The sequence below is a fragment of the Pteropus alecto genome, unplaced genomic scaffold (genome assembly GCF_000325575.1).
Source record: "Pteropus alecto unplaced genomic scaffold, ASM32557v1 scaffold206, whole genome shotgun sequence".
Classification (NCBI taxonomy): Eukaryota; Metazoa; Chordata; class Mammalia; order Chiroptera; family Pteropodidae; genus Pteropus; species Pteropus alecto.
Window position 1 is genome coordinate 547878 of NW_006438906.1, and position 7875 is coordinate 555752.

Here is a 7875-nt window from a genome sequence, read left to right on the forward strand (position 1 = left end):
GCTACCATATCTTTTACTGGGGTAGGTGCTATGAGAGTGAGTAACACTTCAAATGCTGTAGCTAGGAGCCTGGAGAAAGGAAGGAGAAGACTTGATCTTTTCTTTGTTTATCCAAATTTAGATCAGTACACTGAGGAAGCTTTTAAGCAGGGCAACTTAGCCTAATCAAAAGAGATGCCTGACCCTAAAGACAACGGTCAGTCTCTGGGCTGCTGGAGGTTGGAATATCTAGCCCAACTCTCCTAAACTGCAAGAGCAAGAAACTAAAAAAGTATTAAACTTCTGGATTCTGGAACTGACTGAGAATACAGAAAACAAAAGACAAATCTCTTTTTGAAGCAGGGATTCTCCTAGGAGATGCCGAGGCCATAGCAGGGATTCTCCTAGGAGATGCAGAGGCCATCCAACAAAGAATGGAAAATCAATTTGCACTTGGAAACAGTGTAAAGTAGTGAGAAATGACCTAATAAAATTGTAAAGAGCATGAACTTTGGAGCCAATCCTATTCATCTGGCCTATTATCTATTGTCACACAACAAATTCCTCCAAAATTTAGTGGCTTAAAACATTTATTATTACGCCTCCCCCATCACACCACCGCCTTTCCACATCTCACTTGGTCCCTCTCACTGCCTCTGAGAGGAGACCATATTCTCTGTCTGTGGAATGTTATCCCTTTTCTAATAAACTTTCCTTTTGACTCTAAAAAACAAATTTAGTATCTCATAGTTTCTGTGGGTCAGGAATCTGGGTATGGCTTAATTGGATCCTCTGGTTCAAGATTTTTTACAGATTGCAATCAAAGTAACAGTCTGACTGCAAAAGGATCTACTTCCAACTTCACTCATGTGATCATTGGCAAGACTCAATTCTTCCTGGGCTGTTGGACTGAGAGCCTCATTTCCTTATTGGCTATTGGCTAATCTCAGTTCCTTGTCATGTGGGCCTCTCCAACAAGGCAGTTTGTTTCATCAAAGCATGCAAGCTGAGAAGGCAATAGAGTCTGCTAGCAAGACAAAAGTCATAATCTTTTGTAACCTAATCACAGAAGTGATATCTCTTCATTTTTGCTGTATTCTATTCATCAGAAGCAAGTCACACTCAAGGGAAGGGGATTAATTACACAAGAACATGGATACCACCATGATGATTGCTGGGGGGCCATCTTAGAAATCTGCCTACCACACCTCTATTTGAGTTCTAGCTCTGGTACTTGTGACCTTCAGCAAGCTACGTGACCTCGATTTCTCAGAGAATAATAGTAGTATACTTCGTAAGATGGATTTGAGGTTTAAATGAGGAAATGCATTTAACTTACCTGCTACATACCAAATGCCCAGTACTTGTTTGTTATTACTTAGATCATGGACACTAGGGAGGGGAATGTGGCTAGGAAGTGAAGATAAGCTAAGCAGAACAAGAGCCTGAAGGTTGTGATATAGGCTCTGAGGCATCTCAGTTTCCCAGTTAAAAGTTAAGAAGAAAGCATTAAGGTCCTCTGCCCTCTAGGCACTTGACCAGGACCAGTTATACTCATCAGCAAGGTAAATGTATCTTCAGAAGCAACTCAAACTTTAATAGAAAGCCAGAACTTCCATGTCCCCATTGTCTTCATTAGTTTTTCCAGTATAGTATTTGAAAGTTCTTCAGCGATCGAATGGAGTTCACACGTAGACTTAGTGTACAGGTTGCTGAAAGTTAGTACTCTGAGATCCAGGAAATGAAGAAGGAAAGAGAGATCAAAAAAAGTCAGTAATGAAGGGAACCCAAGAATCTGAAGAGGAAAAGACCAAAGTACTCAGGGTTGGAACTCAGTTGCTGCCTTTCTGGGAGCCCTCAGGCAGGAGAAGAGGACTAGGGGTAAGAACCCTGTTGCAGGGGAACTCCCTACCAACTTTATGACTCTTTAAGACATGCTCTAAGGCCATTAAAAGTTTACTCATCCTGCAAGTTCTTCATTTTTTGGAAAATGTCCCCAAATCCCTCCACAGAGAAACTTAATATAAATAACTCAGTTCGACAAATATTTATTATCTATTTTTTAGATCAGGCATAGTGAGAGGATACAAAAGTAAACAAAGCACAGTTCCTATCCTTAAATAGTTTCTAAGGTGATAGGAAAGATCTGTAAGAGATAACGAGGAGGAACTAAACTAGGACAGTAAATAAGGACGGGGTGGGGGAGAGGAACAAATCCTTAACGTTTCCCACAATGTGAAGGAGCTAAGAGTGATAGAACTTGGCATACAATGACTAGGAACATAGTAGAGAATATTCTTTCTTTTGTAGCAAAAGATTGGGTAAGAAGGCAAGAGAGAGAAAGAGTTTTAAAGTCAAGTTGGCTAGGATAATGCTACAGTTAACTGATAGATAGAAAATCCAGGAGGAATAGGTTTTGGGAGAAGAATTCGTTTCCTTTTGGAGGTATACATTGTTTGAGATTATGTGGAAAATCCTTGCAGATATATACCCATTATATAATGCATGATGTAAAACTGGACCCTGAGTGAGCAGTACAGGCTAAAGATAGAAATTTCAATAAAGGTGTAACTATTTTAATCTCCATTTTGTCAATAAAGAAAATGAGGCAAAGCCAGAATGCAAACCCAACCATATTTTTCACCAGAGCTCAAGCAGTTAGCCATAATGTTATAATGCCTCTCAAGTACTAAAGGAATTCAGCAAAAGCTGTGGAAAGAATCAAGATAGGCTTCACAAGGGAAGTAGCATGTGTAAGAGATGGATCTCAAAGTATGTATGGGACTGGACATGCAAAGATAGAAGAAATGGTATTCCATACACAGAGAATAAGTAGCACAAACAATTTAGGATATGAAAATATTAAACGTATATAGGTATTTAAAAGTAAGTTTGCAAAGACTTTGATGGTTGGTTGCCAGGAGTCTATATAATGAGAAGGGTACAAAAGTCAGTTAACAGAGAACAGCCACTTATAAGGAGTAGGAAAAACTGACTGAAAAGGAATGGTCTGAGAGAAAAAAGAGGAAAATAAGCAAACTACTTGTACATTCTTCCATTATAAATCTTATCTTATTGAAGAGTAATTGTACATCTTTTTTTTAGACTCAGAGCTCCTCAACAGCAAAGGACATGTTTTCTCTATTTTTATCCCTAACACATAAGCACAACACCTAGCAAAGGTGCCTCAAAAAGATCTGTTGACTAATTGAATAAATGAATGAATGAATGAATGAATGAACGAAAGAGAACGTTTTAAGAATTGGTTGTTGTCAGAGATAAACAAAGCTGGTCACTAGTCGAAGTCGTAAGAACAGATTTCAGTCAGTAATATTCTATTGCATTAGGGAAAATAGTCTAGCATGAACTGAATTCAACTTTGATTTGTACAGAAGTAATTGGGTGGTTTTAAAGGGAGAAAGAAAAAGAATAGGGAGGTGTTGAGCGGGGAGAGCTCAGTAGAGTCAGAGATACGAAAAATTTCAAAAAACGGGAAGGGGAAGGGTTGGTTCATGCAAAACCCATCTGAGTTTGCTAATTGGTACTTATTAAAGTAAGGCTTCTACTCTCCTACAAAGACTAGGAGATAGAAATCCTATCTATCTTCAAGTGTTGGATGCAATGAACAGTCATACTAGGCATGCAACCCTGAGCTGCGTGAGTCCCAGACCTGGCTGGTCCCAGGTCTGGCTGTGATCCAGGCTCGTGGCTAGGAATAGGATCCCAGATTTACAATATTACATTAATGTAATAGGGTGCCTGTGCCTAAAATATGTAAACATAATTCAGCTTATTGTATCACACATGTGTGGCTGAATACCATTATTGTACTCTGATATATATGGAGCCCATGCACTACCCGCAACAGAAGTGTGCTCCCCACAATAAAGTTGGTGCCTGCTGGTTCATTCTCATGTCGGCCTCTTGCGCATTCTTTCAACTGGGCATTTCGCCATGGAAATCTTCCCTTCTCGATCAGCTTGGAGCTGACAAGCTGTTAGAAACTATGTTAGTGTTTGTTCAAGTCTTTATAGGACAAGGTTGAGAAGGAGTCAAGAAGAGGGCTCAGAGGAGTGTGGCTAGAGTTTGGTCAACGAGAGTATCTTTGTCATTACTAATTATTGCTTAATGCTGCAGAGATTTCCTTTTAACAGCTTTACTGAGGTATTTATATAATTTATATATCATAAAATTCGCCTTTTTTTTTTTTAATTCACCTGCTTTAAGTACACATTTCAACAATTTTTAGCAAATTTTCAGAGTTATGCAACCATCATCACAATTCAATTTTGGAACATATCCATTGCCCTCAAAAAAGTTTTATTGTGACCATTTGCAGTCACTTTCTGTTGCCATCTCTAGCCGTAGGCAATCACTAATCTACTTTCTATCTCTATAGATTTGCTTTTCTGTACCATTCATATGAATAGAACTACGCAGTGACACAAAGATATGTCTTCTGTGCCTGGCTTCATTTGCTTAGCATGTTTTTGAGGTACATCCGTGCTACAACATTTATCAACACTTCATGACTTTTTATTGGTGAATAGTATTCCATTGCATGGGTAGAATTTTCTTTGTTCATCAGTTGATGGATATTTTAGTTGTTTCCAGTTTGGGACTATTAATAATGCTGCAATGAATAATCACATATAGGTCTGTGTGTGGACATAAGAAACTGGCAAAATGTTTTTCAAAGTAGCTATACCATCTTTCTTTCCCACCAGCAATGTACAAGGATTCCAGTTTCTCCACATCCTTACCAAACACTTGGTATTATCTGTGTTTTTGATTGTAGCCATTCTACATGTGTATGTATAAATAGTATCTCATAATTTTAATTTGTACTTTTTTTTATGCCTACAGCACCTGGTCTTCCTAGGTGGTCTCCCATCCAAGTACTAACCAGGCCTGACCCTGCTTAGCTTCCCAGTCAGACAGGATCAGGCATGTTCAGGGTGGCATGGCAGTAGACTAATTTGCACTTTCTTAGTGGTGAATGTTGAGCACCCTTTCATATATTTCTTAGCCATTTATATGTCTTCTTTGGTGAAATATCTCCTATTCAAGTATTTTGCCCATTTTTAAATTAGGTTATTTGTCTTTTTATTCTACAGAGATTTTGAGCACTGAACAAAGGCCTCTGAATTTGGCAATTTGAGATCACTGCTGTGATAGACAACTGTGATTTTGGGAGCTTCCCAACATCTTTTAAACATATTATGATTCACACTTTTCTAGAATCTAGAAATTCATTTTCCCAGTTTCCCACTGCCTTCCTTCTACCATTCTTAGGCTTCAAAACAGAAGAAGCCAGTATGAGGAGGCAGGTGCCCTGTGGAATACATTTTCTGGAGAAGGCAGTGTTTGGGGCCTCCAACTTTCAGTCAGTAGTGATGGAATGGTCTGGTGTAAATAATTGATCTCTGTGACATTTGTTGTAAAGTCTATGCCCAGTGCAATGGCAGTGGGGTCTTTGCTGGTGCAGTTCTGTAGTATAATTTAGGTACTTCTTTTTCTTGACTGCTTAGCCTCCAAGCCTCCTAGAGATTATGTGAATTTCCCAATATTCCAATTCTTTTTCTGCTTAAACTAGCTAGAGTGAATTCTACTATTTGCAAGTAAGATCTTGCCTGATAAAACAAGATTCCAGTTTCGAAGTTTGAAGGATTTCAAAGGCAGAGCCTGAATCCATACTGAGTAAGGAGAAGAAGCAAAGAAAGTAAAAGTAACGGGTTATAGATACTCCTTTAAAATATCTGATATTTAGGAGAAGATTCATTAACCTATAATAAATACAAAAGAAATTGCAACTAAAACAGCCAAGAAGAAGTCTTAAACTTATAAAATTAGCAAAATTAAAGAAAAATTATAAATCTAAAAAGTAGTAAAAGTAGAATAGAAATGTTACTTCCATACTTAAAATTCATGTCCTTGACTGGCATATTTGGAACTCAAATGAATAAATTCCACTTGTGGGAATATAGTCCATGAAAATAATTCAAATAAATGGAGGAAACTCTGTACAAAAAAATTTTGTACAAGGATTATCTAAATAGTGAAATTCGAAAATCAAAATGCCCACCCAACAATTCAATGAATTCTAATTTATTCATTCCTGTCAAGTATTTATTGAATACCTATTTATGAGTAACACTGCACTCTTATACAAATAGATAAATATCAGTTGGCCATACAAGAGATGTAAGGGTCCACACTTTCAAAAAAAATTTATTGTCTACGGCCATGCCACCCTGAACACACCCGAAATTGTCTGATCTCGGAAGCTAAGTAGGGTCGGGCCTGGTTAGTACTTGAATGGGAGATCACCTAGGAATACTAGGTGCTGTAGGCTTAAAAAAAATTATTGAGCATCTACTAGGTACTACACATAGCAATACAGATACAAAAGGTAACAAGACATTCCTTCAAAGAGACACAGTCTGAGGATAAAAGGACTGTGAAAAGTGCAATAATCATGGTTAAGATGAAAAAAGAGTTTGTACATATGTACTTAAAAGTTTTAGAATTTTTTTTTAGAATTGTTTAAATATTTAAGAAGTAGGTTTTTATTTTAACTTAGCAAATACACACAGACTCACTATTACATTAAAGAATAGAGATATAGGGTAGGAAGAATCAACATCATTAAAATGGCCATACTACCCAAAGCAATCTATACTGGCACTTTTCAGAGAGCTAGAACAAATAATCCTAAAATTTATATGGAACCATAAGGGACCCTAAATAGCCATGGCAATATTGAGAAAGAAGAATAAAGTTGGAGGTATCACACTACCTGATACTAAACTATACTACATGACTACAGTAATCAAAACAGCATGATACTGGCATAAAAACAGGCATATTGCTCAATGGAAAAGAATAGAGCCCAGAAATAAATCCACACCTACAAGCTCACTTAATATAGGACAAAAGAGGCAAGAATATACAATGGGGTAAAGATAGTCTCTTTAATAAATGGTGCTGGGAAAATTAGACAGATATATGCAAAAAAGGAAATGGACCACCTTCTTACACTATACAAGAATAGACTCAAAATGGATTAAAAACTTAAATGTAAGACCTGAAACCATAAAACTTCTAGAAGAAAACATAGGCAGTAAATTCTCTGATATTGCTAATGGTAATTTCTTTTTGGATATATCTCCACGGGCAAGAGAAACAAAAGAAAAAATAAATGGGACTATAGCAAACTAAAAGGTTTTGTACAGCAAAGGAAATCATCAGCAAAACAAAAAGACAATCAACCAAATGGGAGAAGGTATTTGCTTATGATACATCTGATAAGAGGTTAATGCCCAAAATATATAAAGAACCCATACAACTCAACAACAACAACAACAAAACAAATAATCCAATTAAAAAATGGACAGAAGACCTAAACAGATATTTATCCAAAGAGGAAATACGAATGGCCAATAGACATATGAAAAGATGCTCAAGGTCACTAATCATCAGAGAAATGCACATTAAAACTATAATGAGATATCGCCTCATGCCTATCAGATGGCTATCATCAATAAATCAAAGAACAGCAAGCATTGGCAAGGAGGCGGAGAAAAGGGACCCCTCATACACTGTTGGTGGGATTGCAAATTGGTACAGCCACTGTGGAAAACTGTCTGGAGGTTCCTCAAAAAATTAGAAATGAATCTATCTTTTTACCCAGCAATTGCTCTCTGGGTATTTATCCAAAGAAAACCAAAATACTCATTTGTAAAGATCTACACATCCCTATGTTCACAGCAGCACTATTTATGACAGCTAAGACATGGAAGTAACATAAATGACCATCAACAGACAATTGGATAAAGAAGTTATGGTACATATATACAATGGAATATTAGTCAGCTATAAAAAAAAAAAGGGCGA

At 37.2% G+C, this 7875-nt stretch overlaps 1 protein-coding gene and 2 pseudogenes across 4 annotated transcripts in view; 1 reads left to right on the top strand and 2 right to left on the bottom strand.

The window, feature by feature from the left end:
• The window catches only part of UNC13B (unc-13 homolog B), a 193813-nt gene that overhangs the window by 174902 nt on the left and 11036 nt on the right, over positions 1 to 7875 (bottom strand). The gene's annotated exons all lie outside the window — the stretch shown is intronic.
• LOC112483182 lies at positions 4837 to 4954 on the bottom strand (annotated as a pseudogene).
• On the top strand, positions 6216 to 6334 carry LOC112483158 (annotated as a pseudogene).